General features: G+C 41.8%; 1 long non-coding RNA gene across 1 annotated transcript in view; it reads left to right on the top strand.

The window, feature by feature from the left end:
• LOC112548559 overlaps positions 1–13,633 on the top strand; it is a 16,034-nt gene extending 2,401 nt beyond the window's left edge. The window contains exon 3 of the long non-coding RNA XR_003092256.1: positions 13,582–13,633. This is a non-coding gene — a long non-coding RNA (uncharacterized LOC112548559). The remainder of the gene's footprint in view (positions 1–13,581) is intronic.
• The last annotated feature ends 3,942 nt before the right edge of the window (positions 13,634–17,575 follow it).

Raw genomic sequence — 17,575 nt, 5'->3', positions numbered from 1 at the left:
TTCGTTTCCCTCTGAGGTTCTCCCGTTGTACCATTGCCACCAATACCCTACCTGCTGCTTTGATTTCTTTTCTTTGCATGTGCTCTATTCTTGGGAAATGTTACGATACCTTTTTTTTTTTTTTTTTTTTAACAGAGATGAATTATATTAGAATTGCAATGAAATACCATATATACCTGAATCCAAGATGACTTTCAATTTAAGATGACCCCACAATAATTATATTCTGTACCTTGCATAATTATAAATTATAGCTGTGCAGATGTGTATAATTTATAACATATAATAACATTATATAATTATAATTTTCCATGTATAGATTCTAATTATTGGGGGAGTCATCTTATGTTAATGTCTTCCACTGCTGTGGCAAGGAAAACAGTGGTAGGGGAGGGGCAGGCAGCCAGACCCCCCTCCCCAGTAGCCCACATGAGCCACCCCACAGGGCAGGCAGTAACTTTTCCCCAGCTTCAGCCAGGGCCATGACGGCCCCTCCGCATTGTTTGGGAGGAGAGGGAGAAGACCTTGTTTTTTATTAGATTAAATTAGTAAACACTGAAAAGATCCAGCACTCCCTTCTCCCTATAGATGTTCTTACCCTGTGTTAACATATACTTCTCTGCATAATAAAACTCTGTAGATGTTTGCTGGGGCAAAGCCTATAGGAAAGGAAAATGTTTTTATTAGGGGGTTACTTTTTAATTTCCCTGTTATAGAGGTTGGAAGCATGTTAGCATGTAGACCCCACAAGTTAGATGTTTTATTGCTTTCATGACAGATCTTTCATTTTAGGATCAGGTTATGCATGTATGAAGCTGCCAGCTTTTTTTCTCTCTCAAATACTGTTTTAAGCCCTCCCTCTTTTATCTTGTATGTCATTTATGATAGTCTAGCTGAAAAAAAATTGTACTGAACAATAGATTTCTAAATTTCAGGTGCTGTAGATAATAAGCTATCCAAGCCCGTTTGCTTTCAGTTTATGTAAAATTAATAGTCTCACTTCCTTTCCAGGACTTTGATAGGAACTTGAGTTCCTAGATTTTAATCTATTTTATGATTTTACTGAAAAGTCATTCTTTAAAATGGATAAGAACAGTAGTGTTTTAGAGCAGTCCTTTCATCATTTATTTTATTTTGATCATTTGATGAGATCTAGTCAGGGACTAATCTTTCAGGGTATTTAGAAGTAAGGTGCTTGTACCGATAAGCTCTAAAAAGACTGGGCTTGTATTTAGATTTCACAGGTTATTGTCTCTATGCAGTAGTAGTATAGGCTCATTTTAAACCAGTTTGTCCAAGTGCTGCTTTTAATAAAGGTTTGTTCTCTTGAGTTGTGTGAAGGTTTTCTTTGCTCAGTTATATGACTGTATCTATTATGGAGATTGAAACTAAAACTGTTGCTGCACAAAACTGTAAAAGTTTGAAAATCTATTAAACTTGTAAATGTAATGTGTAAGGAATTAGACTACTTTTTTCCTTTTGAGGAAAGATGTGTCTTTTGGCTATAATAAAGTTTTAGGGAGATGTTCTTGTGACAGCAGGAAAGCTGGGTTGAAATCCCTCTTCCATTAAAATCCCCCACAGGAGCCATTCATGTAACTGAATATGACCTTAGGTCAGTCACTTCTTAGACTCATTCTCACTTGCTTCAGTGGTCCTACTTCTTTGTGCCTGCTTGTTAAAATGAGAATAATACTGTCTGCCTCCCACAATTTCTGTTACACTAAAGTAATGGTTCTTTGTTCAATCTCTGAGGGGATATAACACCAGAATACTGTGTTTCTGCGAATGTTGGAGTTGACCTTGAAACTAGGAAAAACAAAATTACTCAATGCAAAGAGTTCATATTAAATTTAACTTTTTGTTTTTAAATTATGATGATAGTTATTTACATTAGTGATGTTTAGTGAAATATGAGGGTCAGCATGAGAAGGAATTAGCTAAACGTAGTGCATGGTGCTGAAAAAGCATGCTCTTGGAATCTTGTTACATGACACCCATTACATGACATCCATCAGCTGTTTTCAGCCTATGAACTGATGCACGTAGTTACTAAACAACTTATATTTGGAAATGCCTGTAACCCACTGAAGTGTGCCTAGAAAATGTTTGTCTTACTATGTTAAAAATATTCATATAATCTTACATTTTATAGCTTTTTTAACACGTAGATTTTACCTTCTTTCATTCCTGTGCCTAAAATTCTATACTTAACACATTAAGTTATAATTATAATATATTAAGAAACAGCAGTGCTAGTATTTGGTAAGCCTAAAAGTTCATGAACTATTCATGTGTAATATTTGATGTCTAATGAAGTAGCATGTCCTGCTGCTTCAGTTGTAGATGGAAAATGGGGAAAAAATACAACGTTGTAGAATTCTAGTCTTTTTTTTGTTAGTTATTCCCTAACTATTACATGTAGTGCAGACACTGATGCCGTGACATTAATTCATTGAATCAAATGTCCATGCACCTTGCTCAGTTATGGATGAGCCTCTTAACTGATTGCTCAGTCTTCAAAGGATGCAGCTCCTCTGCTCAACTATAGCACAGCAGAGGTCCTGCACAGTTGATTGGAGAAGCTGGACCCTTTAAGACAAAAACACTGTTAATCAGCAGGAGTACCTCAGCAGTTCTGTACAGCTGTTAGCTGTGTCTTTCTGATCCCCATCCTGATTTACAAACACTTATTTTCACATTAAGCTAAGGAATCTTAACCCCATGAAGAGTCTGGGTTCTACTGTAAATACATTTTTATTTGTTTTTCTGTTCAGAAAAAGCTTTTAATCCACAGACCTCTTATTACTGTAATGGAACTGAATGGTCTTCTGTTAGACTTTTATTTATATAGTTTGGCATGCCAATATGAGCTTAGTGATCTTCTGTTTATATCAATAGTGCTGCATGATTAAATAGAAACAATAGACAGCTTGGATCAATGGAAGGTGATGAAAGGTTCCTTTGTATTGTTCCAGGAAAAAGGCAGTGATAATTTATCAAGTCGTATTTAAGTTTTCCTGTATTTTAATCAACAGTATTGTGGGTAACTATAAATTACTACACATAGTTAAATGAAAATAATTTGAAGCTATAGCTTGGGCCCTTAATTCTAGCAGCTGTAACACCTTGGTTCCATTTTCCAAGGATGTCAGAAAAGAAGGAAAATTCTTTTTCTTAAGATAGAACACAAAAGATTAAGGTATGTGTTTTTTGTGACTGTGTACTTGTATACCTGTGGATGTATCCCCATGGTGGAATTCCTGTATTTATAAAGAGCTCTAGCATCCTTTGTAGAATTAGGGTTTAGCAGGGGTTCTCCTGAGTATAGTGAGCCACTCAAGTAAGCACATAAGAGGAAGATGCATTTTCTGAGCAGTGCAGGATCAGAGCTTCAGTGCAAGTAAACCCAGAAATTGTAATTGGCCTTAAAAAAAGTAGAAATTTGGTGATAAGGTAATGCTCTGTTTGCAGGAAACTGAAATAAATTAAGGGCTTGAGTTGAGCTATGGAGAACTGAATAGGAAAAAGGGGTATAAACTCTTTAACCTTAAGGTAATAGTTCTTCAACCACTAGCTGTAATTTGTCCCTTGTCTTTGTTTAACTTGCATTTTGTCTAATCATGACTTAATGGTCAGTTTCTTTCATAAATCATGTTATTGCAATACATTTGTTTATCACGGGAGTGCTCAACCCCTAACTTTCAGGCCAGAACCAACCTCTGGTAATGTGTGATTGGCTGGTAGGGCTCCCCATGGGTCTTTGGGGAGCTCTGTGGGCTCTGGCCCTGCATACACAACCGTATGTGAGGGGCTGGATGGAAGTGGTGCAGGGTCTAGTCTGGCTCATGGATTAACCCTGTGCCATTCATGTGCTGTGGGGTGAAAGGTTTGAGCGCAGCAGCTTTATAACTAGCGTTAAGTTTCTGAATAGATAATGGCTCTGCATTGTACTGAGTGAGTGGTATTTCCCTGGTTATATAAAATGTGAGTTTCTTCTTCTGTGTTTGAGGATCCTTTACATGTTGTGATATGTTGTGGTTGAACTAGCTTGTTTGCTTATAATCTTACTAACAGATACATTGTGGATGATAACTTATAAACAAATCAGAGAAATGTGGGCTAGACAAAATCACTAAGTTGAGTAGACTGGCTCAATTAGCTATTAAAAATGATAATTATAAATGGATCCATGTCAGAATAGTAGGAGATACAGAGGCGGAGTCTCACAGTGCTCTGTCCTGGGTGCAGAGTTGTTCAACCTGTTTAATGATGATTTAGATGCTTGTTTAGAGATGTTTGTGAGCAAATTTGCAGATGACACAACTGAGAAGTATTACAAACACACTGGAGGACAGGAGTGCAATTCAGAAGCATATTAACAGATTGGAAAGTTAGGCTAGTGAAAATGGGATGAAGTCTAGTGCTGACAAATGCAAGATGCCGCCCCTTGGGAAGAAAATCAAAAACACAAATACAAGATGGGTGACACCTGGCTGCATGGCAGCACTATAGAAGAGGATTCAGGAGTTTTGGTGGATCACAGACTCAATGAGTCTGCAACATGATGCAACTGCACAAAAGGCAAATGTGTAGAGATGTACCAGTACCTCAGTCCCATGTTGGATTGGCACTGATATGAGGAAAATGGCAATCAGTGTTTTTTGTCTAATGTGGCCGATAAATGCTGTGTACATGTGTACAACTGCAGCATGCACATGGCCAGGAGCCCAATCCAGCAATGTGGAGAGCAGCTGGGTCTGCCTGGTAAGTCTATTGTGGGGGGAGGGAAGGTTCGGGGGGGCAAGGCCCCCGCAGTGAGGGAGGGAGTGGGGCAGAGGCTGGTGCTACCCAGCCAGAGAGGGGCATGGGACAGAGATGCTGCTCGTCTGGGGGGTGTGTGCCCCAGATCTGTGAGCTGGGCAAGGGTGAGCTGCTGCTGCACGCTGAGGCCGGGGCTGTGCTGGGCTCTTTCTGGTGGGGGCTAAGGCGGGCTGTCCTTGGGGCAGGTAATGGTGGCACTGGGAGGAGGTGTTGGGGGAGCTACAGCCACCCCAAAATTTGCTATAGCCCCCTCCCAGTGCAGCCGATGCGCACCATGAGCACAGCCCTGGTCCAGCCCCCTGCCGGGAAGACCTTGGCACCACCCAGGCCCCAGCCCACAGCAGCAGCCTGCCCCACCCTAAGGGTAGATCCAGGGGCACATGCCCCCCAAGCCCTCCTGGGGTGCGTGCAGTGGTGGGAGCTGCCCCTTCCTCCCTGCACCCCCTCAGAAGAGCCATGACTCTGTCCTGTGCCCTGCCCCTGTCCCAACCCCACTCCCTCCCTCACCGTGGGGGCCTTGATCTACCCCTTCCCCCACAACAGACTTACCAACTGGACACCACTATCCAGGCTGTGGGGCTGCATGTCGGATTGGTATTGCCCAATTTGGGTTGTTAAAAATCGGCCTTTGGTATCAGCCCAAAAAATCTCTATCGGTGTGCCCCTACAATGTGGTTTTGGGATGCATGACACAAGGTAATTGTACCAATTTACTTGGCAATGGTTGGGCTGCATTTAAAATTTTGTTTTGTACTCCATATTTTAAAATGAACACGGAGAAGTTGGAAAGGGCCCAACAGAATAATAAAGGGTTTGGAATGGAAGCCATACAAGGAGAGGTTGAAGGAAATATGTTGACGGGAAGCATGTCATAGGAGGGGATGTTGAAGGAGCGAGGCACGTTCAGCTTATGGAAACAGCGTTTAGTTTACATGATAGCAGTCTCCAGATCTCAAGTAAAGATGAGGGAGATTACCTTTTTTCTGTATAGGTGCAGAGAGTAGGATGTGGACCAATGGCTTGAAGTTGCAGCAAAATAAGTTTAGATTGGATATCAGGAAAATCATAATAGAGTGCCTAGGGAAGTTTTGGAACCTCCCTCATTGGAAGTGTTGAAGAAATTAGATAAGCATTGGTCAAAAATGATCTAGGATTTAGCTATGCCTGTGCTATGCTGTGGGTGTTTTCAATGCAGCTGGGCTTGGCTGGTTGCTGCATGGGACCAGTAAGGAAGATTTTTCCTCTCCTGTTGCTAGGCATATTGACTTTTTTAAAATTTAATTTTCCTCAGAAGCATTGGGTGTTGGTTGCAGCCAAGGTTGGGGATTTCAACTAGGGTGTGCCAGTATGCCTGCTGAGACTAAAACCTTGAGGTTCTTGGCTAGAGGGCCTTGCCCCAGTGCTCAGGGTCAGATTGATTGCAGTATTTGGGGCCAGGAAGGAATTTTATCTCATGGCTAGATTGGTATGGATTGTGGCGGCTTCTAACTTGCCCTGTCATAAGAGTGGCGGGGAGGAGAGTGGCCTCCTTCTTTGGATCTCCTGAGTGTGTTTTAACAACCCTTGCAGCAGCATGACATTTAGCAGGTTAGCTCACTGTGCTTTGTGGTTATATGGCAGGGGTGCCTATGTAGTTTTAGTAATAGGTTAGACAAGGATTTACTTGGGATGGTTTGGATAGGGATGATCCTGCCTCTTGCAGGGGTTGGTGTAAAGGTCCCTTCCAGCCCTACTTTTCTATGATTTAGTTTTATTAGTTGCTGCTTAACATGCTTAAATAAACAAGCAGAAAGCTCTCCTTTACTTTGCTTGGTCTAGTAGCATGAAAGTTCAGAACTCTTGTTCATTTAATTAACCACAACAACAACAACAACAAAAAAGTGCTAATAATGGTTAATTCATCCTTTTTGCTGTGAAAGGGGCTTGTTAGCTGGAAAAAAAAAATCCAAACTGAATCATTTTCTACTCTGTAAATGAAAATTAAAATTCTGGGGGCAGGCCAATTGAAACCTTTTTTTTAAGTCAAAAGCCTGTTCAAGAGGCAAGTAAAAGAAAACAGCAAAAGCCACTTGTTGTGATAGTGTGTTCCTCTCCAAGGCAGAGAACCAGTTGTCTTTGGCAAGGATATAAAACTTTTTATTGATTTGCTTGCATGATTGAGTTTCTAATTAGGTGTTTAATTGAAAAGGTGCCTATGGTAGGAGAAATTTAGATTAAAATAATTGTGCTGCCAGGATTCTGAAGAAATCAAGCTAGGTGACTACCTTGTATATCAACATTTTGAGAGCCCAGGAATGTAATTTCTAACCAACATCATGGCACATCCGATAGAGCGCCATTTTGTGGTGTTGGCAACATGGTCAGCATTAAGGAGAAAATATTGATTGTAGTACCTGGGGGGCTCTAGGTTGAAATGTTGATCTTTCTTTTCAGATTCCTGCATCTCACAAAGCCAGCAGCTCTGAAATATATTTGAACTATTTCTTTACTTATCATGTTCTTAGTCAACTTCTGTATCAGGGCAGGCAATTATTTTGGCTGGAGGGCTGCTTAATGAGTTTTGGTGAGCTGTCGAGGGCCGCAAGGGTTGCCCTGCCCCTTGACGGGTGCCCCACCCCCTGGTCGGCAACTTGGGACCAGAAGTTCCACCCCCTAACCCCTGACATTTGCTACCGGAAGTCCCTTCCCTCACCCCAGAAGTATTCCACTTGTTAAAGGGATTTCCCATATTGGAACTGGAAAAAAACAAAACAAAACTAAAACTCGAATCTCCATGATAACATATTTTAATTTTATTTAGAGAAAATATTTTTGTCCTGATTTGTGTGTGTTTGTGTCTTGCCTATAGAGGTGATTGTATAATAGCTCCAAATTAAGTCTTACTCTGATATATTGCAGGGATGTTGGGGGGTTATGGGTGGGGGGAGTATGGGGCTTGTGGAAGGCTGTGGGGTTGTGTATGTGGGGTGTGGGGTATATAGCTATTAAAAGAATGTCGGGCAGCGGCGAGGGAGAGGGGCCACTTTTTCCCTGTGTTGAGCAATTTCTGCCTGGCTGGCACTGCTGCTGCCACTGTTTAATGTGAGCAGGCACAGGGCATGCCAGGTCGAGGCTGCGGTGCAGGTCCTCACTGGTACCAGGGGCTGGGGCCAGCATCAACAGTAGATGGAAGAAGCTGCTGCTGCCTGGTCTGCTGTGTGCTCAGGGGGCGGCAGGACGCACGATGGGCAGACAGAGTCTAGACCAGGTGGGACTGAGGGACCCGCTGCAGGCCGGACAAAGCCTGGCCCTCTGGCCGTATTTTGCCCACCCCTGTTCTACAGACTTCCCAAACTGTGGGTTACAACCCCAAATGGGCTCACGACATCAACGGATGATGCCATGCTGCGGTGCTGTCTCCCACATCAGGTCCCACCTGCTGGGCGGCAGAGGCCCGGGGGAAGGGCAGCAGGGCAGGGAGCCCCAAGCTGGCAACAGGCAGCCTGCGTCCTACCCCCGCTCCTCCACAGGCTGTGCTCTGGCTGTGCTGCCTCTGGGGAAGGGCAGGGGTTGGGGGGGACAGGGAGTAGGGCTCTGTACTCTGGCCTCAGCAGCTGCTGCTGCTTCCTGTGGGTGGCAGGAGGGGTTCAGGTGCTGCTGGGGTGGGGGAGCAGAGGGCTGTGGGCCCTGCTGGCCTTGGGGGAGTGAGGAGCACTTGGTGGGTGGGGGGCTGCAAGTTTGGAGTGAGGGGCCATGCTGAGGAAATGTGGTCATAAATGGGGTCATGCTGAGTGGGTTTGGGAAGCACTGCTATAGACAGTACCTGGAGAACCCTTCTTGGTGTATTGGCTCAAAGAATGATCCTAAGACTCGAGAATGAAGTTTGGTTCTTCACTGTAGGTTAGGAACACCTTACAGTTGCTTTCCATTTTTGAACCGCATATACCTATGCTGGAAAATAAATAGTTATGCAGATTTAAAAAATATGGTCGCACACCTGAATGATCTTTTTTTTTAAAATTATTATTTAATTATTTATTTATTTTTAAACTTCAGTAAAGTCTAGGAAATATTGTTGACTCCTCCCATTAGCCCCATTTCTCAACGAGGCCTAGTCTAATGCAAAAAAAGTGTGTCACGTACTAGTGAAGAGCACCTGTAAATAGTAAAAATCATTGGCATTTCAAGCATAAGCTGTCACACCAGGGCGACTCTTTCTACTGAAGCCAGTCCAGGTGTGGCTTCTAGGGAGTGGGAGCTCTGGCTCTTTTCCATTGAGACCTTAGGCCTTTTGGTCCCTGACCCTCCCTGGTTGTTCTGTGGCCCTGACTCAAGGAGGTAGCTTCCAGTTCTGCTCTTCAGAGAAAGACTTTATCTCTTGTTCTGGAGATAAGGTGCAGCCCCAGGTACCAAACAACAAAACAGGCAGCTCCTTTTGAATAAAGGCATTTATTGAGACAAAGGCCCCCTAGACAGATGTTCTCTGCATCCTCCAAAGTTTTAAGCAGTTTCTCTTTTCCCTAGTCCCTTCCGACCCTACCAACTATGCAAATAGTCCAACCCACTCAGCCCTGAGCACCCCAGAGTTACTCATCTGTTCCCTTTACTGTTTCTATTACTCCCAAGGCCCCAAAACTGTTCTGCTGGTCTTGGTCTTCAGACTCCCTAGCCAGGAGCTGATACTCTACATGTCCAGCTTGCTGTGCCCATTGTTGTACTTATTTCCTCCCCACTTTCATGCTGCTGGGGCATCTTCCCCAAAGAATGAGTACCAAGCCCCCTTGAAGCATTAACACAGCTATTCAAGTCTTTTTGATGCTGGAGGTCTCTCTCCACCTGTTTGGCAGGTAGCCTGCATGGCACTTAACTCTTCATTCCCAGTGCGCAGGCTAATGAGGTAAACTAAAGCATATAACATTATCACAATGTGAACATGTTTAAAACGAAAACACTACAGTAAAACTAGGCTTGGCAGAACTCAATTTTTATCGGTAAACATTGATAAATATTAATTTAAACACACAGACCGATAAGAAAATATTTCCATCAATAATTGGCAGACAAGATGTTTTGGGTAAATCTGATATCTTTTATTAGACCAACTCAAATAGTTGGAAAAATTCTTCTTTGCAAGCTTTCGGACACAAACACCCTTCGTCAGGCTGAGGAAGCATCTGTCAGAGCATCTGCAGATGCTTCCTCAGCCTGACGAAGCGTGTTTATGCCCAAAAGCTTGCAAAGAAGAATTTTTCCAACTATTTGAGTTGGTCTAATAAAAGATATCAGATTTACCCAAAGAACCTTGTGTGCCTGTGTTCTTAGACCAACCCAGCTACAACCTATACCCCTGCCTCCATCAATAATTTGAAATTTATAGAAAGGGGACATAAGAAAAATCATGGAGTGTATGATGACAGGCAGAGCAGTCATACAAAACCATGTTAACTGTAGTTTGGACTGTAACTCTGAGAAGCTCTAGGGACAGAACAAAGGAAGAGAAAGTGACAAAATGGATGAGGGAGCTATGGGCAAGTGGAGCCAGGACTGATAGCAGCCCTGTCACTCAGCTGGTGGCAGTGTTACAGTTGTTGTTTGTCATTAATAAGCTGTTTACCCCCACACCTTTAATTTTGTGCAATACTGAAAATTTAAATCAATGTAAAAATCTAAATAAATGCTTAAAAATTAAACATTGATATTATCTGTCAACATTATTAAAAAATAAAAATTAAATTCTGCCAAACCTAACTAAAATCTATAGTCTGTCACAGTTAAACATCTGCTGCTGGACTGAATATTGATTAGTTCATAAAAGAATCTGCACAGGAAGAGTCCTTTGAAGTATTTTGGCAGTTCCTGAAAGAAATTAGGAGTTCGTAATAATTTAGACAACTTCCTTTCAATATAGAAATGACAGAAAATAGAAATAAGATTTTTAAACGCACACGCGTTCCTTTTGGTTGGTGTAAAAGAGAATTAAGAAACTGAGTTGAGTTGGGATGGGAGGTGTGGGTAAGCGTGAGTGACTTGAGTGAACTCAAGTTTCAAGGCTGCTTCAGAGGTCTCTAGTTTTGTGTTGCTAAAAATGAGACTGATAATGCTTGCTCAGGAAAAATGGTTCTAGCACTGTGGTAGCTCGATTTATGCAGGATTATACAAAAATAAGGCTTAAAGCTGCGCAGGGCTGTACCTCTGGACTCCTTTAGGAAATTGGGAATGGATTAATGAACCGGACCAGCTGCGTAAGGATCTCTGCACTGCACAGGCTCATTCTATATTAGTCCCGAGTATATCAGCTTCATTTTATGTGTCTCAGCCTTCTACATAGGAATGCAGAAAGGCAGTGCTAACTATTCCCTGCTTTGGCCAAGTAGAGCTGCTGTGAAAGATTTTCATTGGAGCTCTCTAGTTATGTGAGAATTGGTCTCTGCTTTGAATCTGTTTTCCACTCTCCTCTCGCAGGCATACTTCCTCAGACAAAGTCCAACTGTGCTGAGATTATACAGGAAGGAGTCTGTTATACCACAAAATGTTAAGCATTGATTTTAAAACACACTAAACAACTTTGCAGTGTTTAAAGTAATATGGAAAATGTAGAATCTGTGTTTAGCATACTTGATCTTTTGGTCTTTTTTTATTGCCCAGAACTTTTTCAAAGGTTAAACTTATTTTTTAACCACTAACAAACATTTAGTAAAAGGCAGCGTGACACTTTTAGTCTAAATTGTTTAGACTAAAGCATGAGCTTCTGTAGACTTATAATCTGCTTCTTGTACTATGAATAGACTTGTGGAGAACAGGGGTACTAAATAAAAAGGAGTACGGTCATTTGAATACAAAGGATAGGGAAAGGGGGAGGAAAGGAGGAGGTCATTAATGAGAGAGGGGGCAAGTGACTTGAAGGCATCAAAGGAATTTATCTATTTGCATCTGGTCAGAGAGTTACCTGAGCATATCTGAGCAAGTTTCTTGTGTAGTTTGCAGTCGATTTTTTTTTTTTCCACTGGACTATTGAATGTGTAGGGACTAAGCCAGGTGTGGACAATTATTTTGGCTGGAGGGCCGCTTACTGAGTTTTGGCGAGCTGTTGAGGGCCATGTTGGTAGCCCTGCCCCTTGACAGGTGCCCTGACCCCTGGTCACAATCTTGGGACCAGAAGTTCTGCCCTCAGATCCAGACCGCAGACTGTGTTTTGCCCGCCCCTGGACTAAGCCCACAAAATTATTAGAATTGAAGATTCAGGAAAAAAATGGTGTTCTGCTTTTGAATGCTAAGGAGGGATTTAATAGGTACAGATCAGCAAATGCCACCGCAGATTAGAAAAGGGATAAGAAATAAGTTGAAATGTTTGCAATCTCTTTTTGTGGCTAGATGGAATTATTTGTATTTGGAATTTAATTAGGAGTATAGTGCACGGGTGGGTTAGTGTGTGTGGGGGGGGTGTGCATGCACACTGGAAAATTGTTACTGGAATGTTCAAAGAACTTTTGACAAAGTATTTTAATCAGGTTAACAAAAAAACCCTTTTTATTGACTTTTTAAAAAATGATACATGGTTAGAGTGAGTGAGGAAAGAGGTTTTTCTGTAACAAATTAAAATTTTGTTTTAGGAATGTCTGTTAAAATGAGGTTAAGCGTGCCTTTAATATGTATGGATAATGAGAGTCTTAACTCTTTATTTTTTTTCCTCTTGTGGAAACTGAGGATGCTACATCTTAAATTTTGGGGAAAGGCTATTGAGAGAGTTTTTAAACGTAAATATGTGGAGTAGATACTAAATACTTAAGTTAATGTGTATGAAATGAGTGAGAGTCCTCTGGAGTTGGGTAGGCAGACTAGGGAATGAGATAAAACTTATGTAGCCTCTGAAAATCTCTCTAGGCAAGGTTTTTGTTGTCATGTTCATTGTCCTTGGCCTCTGTACCTGCAAGGTATGATTTGTAGTTGGAAAGGTGAAGGCAAAAGAGCAGTCTAACAACGTGGCGTTAGTGTGGCATATATTGGCTAGGCAGAGCCATCAAGCACTAATAAACTGAATGACAAAACTGAGGATGAGGTAAGGTGTTTTTACCTTTTTCAGGTCAGTGTTTGATGGATCATGCATTGAAGTAATATGCGTGATCCTTGCATATCTGTAAGCAGTGGTAGTTTGTACAGCGAGGACTATGACATTTACTCTGAAACTATACTTTTATTTTTGTTTTTTGGAAAACCTTAGATGTTTCTTAAATTCTGTGTTCACTGGGCAAATTAACCTGTTCTCATGACAGCATACTAAAGCCCTGCATGTTAAAGTTGCTTAGTGAAGGTTACTTTGTCAACAGTTACTTATTTGATTTTTCAGTAAACCAGAGAAGCAAAATACTGGGAATAAACAAGGATTTCAAGAAGTTAAGTCTACTCAGTCTGACTGTTGTGCAAAAAATATAAGTATATACTTGCTTTCATGGTATTTGAACACATTGTGTAATTTTAAGGATGCAAGCTAGTATGTGCTTGCCTTCAATTTCTGAAGCCAGTTTACTTAGGAGGCTCTGGTAAATGCAGCAGTGTAAGATAAATGCCCGTTCTTCCCTATCTTCTCTTTCAAGCATATGCTTTCTTTCTCTCTGAAAATATGCCAGCAAAAATTTTACATTTCTTCATTAGTTTACTTCATGTAACCTTTGTGACATTCTCATGGTAGTTGCTCTGGAAGAAATCCGTCTGAATAAACTGAATTGTTGAAAGGAGAACTTAAAAAGTTGAAATCGTTCTTTGTTCTGTGTTTTCTCTTAGAGCGGTCTGATGAGTTATAAGAGATTCTGGGAAGAACATTGATACCATAAAGGTAAATTACCACCTTTTCTTTTTTTAGTGTGGTGCTAAACAAAGAATATTCTTTAAAAAAATTGTTACTGGAATATTTAAAGAACTTAAAATACTTTAATCAGGTTAACAAAAAAGCCTTTTATCAACTTTTTAAATTATACATGGTTAGATTATTAAAAATGACATAAAATGATGACCCAAGAAACCACTTACTCAGAAGGCTCTGTGCCTGATAACTGAGACATTTTATGATGGTGTATTGAAGCCATTAGGGGGTTGTTGGCAATTACTTTGATAATTGGGGATTCATGTAAATTTGTATGTGAAAGGATAGTACAGTTATGTATACTGTACTTGTTGCATACAGGAGGGTACACAGTGTTAAAGGTGTTAAACACTTTTAGCTTCTCCTGAAGCCTCAGCACTTCACCAGCTCAAGTCCCAGGGCATGAATTTTCCTTGCTCAGTCTTTATTCTCTTCAAGCTCTTATGACTCTCAAGGCTCTGTGCACATTTTACAGCACTTTTTATAGCACTATAAAGTTACTGTGATTTTAAACATGACAGAATTGCAGTGTTTGGGGGGAAGGGGAGGGGGTGATGAGCCTCCCTGCACTTCCCAGGCTAGGAGGTGGGGGCATTCTGCAACCTTCTGGGGCTTTTCCACTGGTCAGAAATTTGACCAATGTACAGAAGTTATTTAAAGCACTGTAGCGTACTAAAGTGCTGTAAAACTGTTTCAGATTTAATACCTCATTTAACAACAGTTAATTTAAGGTGCTCTACCCATTTTTAAATAGCTGCAAAGTCATGCACTTCTGTTGTGACAATAAAGGACTTTAAATGGTGAAAAAGCAACTTCTGTATACACCTTCAGTGGAAGCTTTATTACTGTAAGGACTGACTGTGGCTGTCAAAATGGCTCTCAGAATTATGTTGTTTAAGAGAATACTTAGAAAGGTAGTAAATTACGTTAAAAACAAACAACTAGCCTGTCAGAAGCTATTATCTCATCTTGTCCACTGAAATGTGAATGTGAAATCTGTTTTTTTTTTCCCCCCCAAACCAGTTAATCTCTTCCCTAAGTGCAGAAGTAGAGGGAACCTTGTTTCTCATAATTTTTTCACTTAACCATATCATTATGATTGTGTTAAAAAGGGGAGGACTGATTTTTAGCTAATATTTAAATAATGTGTTTTTGGCTGCTGTTTGGAAACAATACAGAATTAGTAAAAATAGTTTGCTACCGATACACTTGTAAAAAAGCTAAGATAATGTATTTTAAAGGCAAGACACATGCAGGATAGGGTTTGTTTAGCCAGTGAAATATTGAAATCTGTGGGACTGCATGTGATGCTTAAATACTTGTTAAAACCAAGATGTTGAGTCTTGATGCCAGGATGCTTAGGTGACATTCCCATTTTCAGAAGCCTCTGTTTTGACAGTTACATTTTGATGGCTGGTTTTGGGGTAGACTGAATGTGTAGTAATATTTAATAGGTAAGAAAAGGATTGAGGGTTGCATTCATATAGGGTTTAATCCATACTGATGGACAGACACCACTAAAAGGGAACAAACCTGTAGTTGGATTTATAATGGAAAAATATGGCATTTTGTAATAAACATTCTAGTTGGAAACTTCAGAGGTTTTACACACTACAAGTTATCCAAGACTAATATTGTAGGTATTTAAACCCCCCCATGCAGAGTGTTTCTTTAGGTAGTGGTTGCTATTAGGGCTGTGCGATGCTTTGATCTCTGATTTGATTTGGAGGAGATTCAGCCCAATTCAGTAGCCAACTCTCCGAATCCAAATTGAATCAGAGGACTCTTTAATCTCTCCGAATTGATTCAGAAAGTTTCGGAGTTCTTGACATAGACACAGCTTTTAAATGTATTTTCTACATACCTCTAGGTAGCAGGGGCTCATGAGTGCTGCAATGCTGGGGCACATGGAGTATCCCACAGAAGCACAGGGGGCTCCCCAGCACGCTTGGCAACAGACCCGGTAGTGGACCAGAAGCGCTTCCGGTCCACTTCTGGGTCTGCTGCCAAGCGCGCAGGGGAGGCCTCTCCCTATGCGCGCCCCCCACCCCCCCCAACTTGGTGACTGATGCCTACTGGATCTGGGAGGGGGGCATCCAGGGTCCCCTTGCGGCCAGTTGCTGAGCCAGGGAAACCCCCGACTTGTTCCCTGGTAGACCTGGAAGTGGACTGGAAGTACTTCTGGTCCACTTCCAGGTTTGCCCGCGAGCATGTGGAGGGCCCCCCCGCACTCCTGTGGGATGCTGCATGTGCCCCAGCATTGCAGCGATCACAAACCATACCTACTACCTCAAGGTTTGTGGAAAAAACTTTTAAAGCTGTGTCTGTGTCTGAATCGCTGATTCTCTGAATCGGCATCGAATCTTCAGATTCGGGTTCGGCCAAATGAAATCGGGGACAGCGATCCGAATCAACAAATTTTATCACTGTCCCTGATTCGGGCTGAATCTGAATCAGAATCGAATAGGGCTTACTTCGCACACCCCTAGTTGTTATATAGTTTTGGACTGCCTGGATTTCTTGAGAACCTAGAAGTAAACTTGGTGGTAGCATTTTATGACTTCGATTTCATCACATAGAGTTAAAGTATGGGCAGTTAAACTATTTGATTAACTGTTGTTCTTTCTTTTTACCAAAATATGAAAAACTTTACTTGTTCAGCTTTTTCTACCATTGTAACTGGAGCTAAGAGTTATTGCAGAATCTGACTATGTGAAACATTGACTTCCTTCATAAACTTTGTTAAACGTCTACACAAAAAATGCTTTGTCTCTGCCTGTAACCTATATCATATGAGTAAAGCAGTGGCTCTCAACCTCTTTAGACTCAAGTACTCCTTAAAATATGCCAGCTCTTAACTTTTACTCATTTCTGGGCTACTGGCACTTTGGGGAAAAAACAAAAAAAGTCTGCACTCACTGGGTGCTGCCCAGTGGGGGGCGATCCCTACTGCCCCACGCTGCATGATGGGGTTCTGCACAAGCCCCCCCCTCCCCACCCGGCCAGTCCCCCTATGGCTGCCCTGCCCATCCTAGATCCGGCCCTTTAAGGAAAAAAAAACCAAAACCCTCAGTCTCACCTGTTCCTGTCTGGCAGGGGGGCAATCCCCACTGTCCTGTGCTGTGTGGGGGGCTCTGCACAAGCCCCCAGAAGCCTGAAGGCCGTACAGCAGCCATTGAGCCCTGATCTTTTGCCCCCTAGGATGGCAAAAACAAACAAACAAACAATGAAAAGGCCAAGAAAACACCAAAACTTGTATCATTTCTAATTGGAGTCTTTCTCTCAGTGTCCCAGTCTTACCAGTAGGCTGCTTCACCTTTTTTAGTCTCTCCCCAGTTTTCTGCAGCTGAGTTGTCCCACTCAGGTGTCAGGAACTCCCCACCGCTGCTTCTTATACCTTCCTCCACAGCTTCCAGCCTGGCCTGAGTACTCTTCCCCCGTTCCTCCCCCTCTGGGCTTTGGGTAGGCTTTTAACTAGCCTGTTATCTCCTGGCAGTCTACTTCCTGGCCCCTGTGCATCAGCAGCTAATTACTTACTTGACAAGTCATTAGGCTCACCACTGTTTTCCTTTTTAAAGAAACCAGTCATCTATACTCCAGCTTTTGTAACTCCTTTCTGTTTTTCCCCTCTGTTTGCTTATTAATGATAGAAATATATATTTTTGTTGGTTTGTTAGTGATGTTTATTGGCAAAAATTGAATCCTGCTAAACCTATTTATAAGACAGGTTAAAGGCACGTGATTGGGATGGTTTAGTCTAGCATGATTCTGCCCTGAGAAGGGGTGTTAGACTAGATGACCATCTAAAGTTCCTTCTAATCCCAATATCCTTTGATACCTCTATAGTCTTTTTAGGTATTAACTTTGTTTTTCGATGTGCTGCCCTGTTTAGTATCCTTCAATAATGTAGTGCAA

The sequence above is a fragment of the Alligator sinensis genome, unplaced genomic scaffold (genome assembly GCF_000455745.1).
Source record: "Alligator sinensis unplaced genomic scaffold, ASM45574v1 scaffold2077_2, whole genome shotgun sequence".
NCBI lineage: Eukaryota > Metazoa > Chordata > Crocodylia > Alligatoridae > Alligator > Alligator sinensis.
The sequence above is the reverse complement of the archived record's forward strand: the minus strand, read 5'-3'. Positions and strand labels throughout refer to the sequence as shown.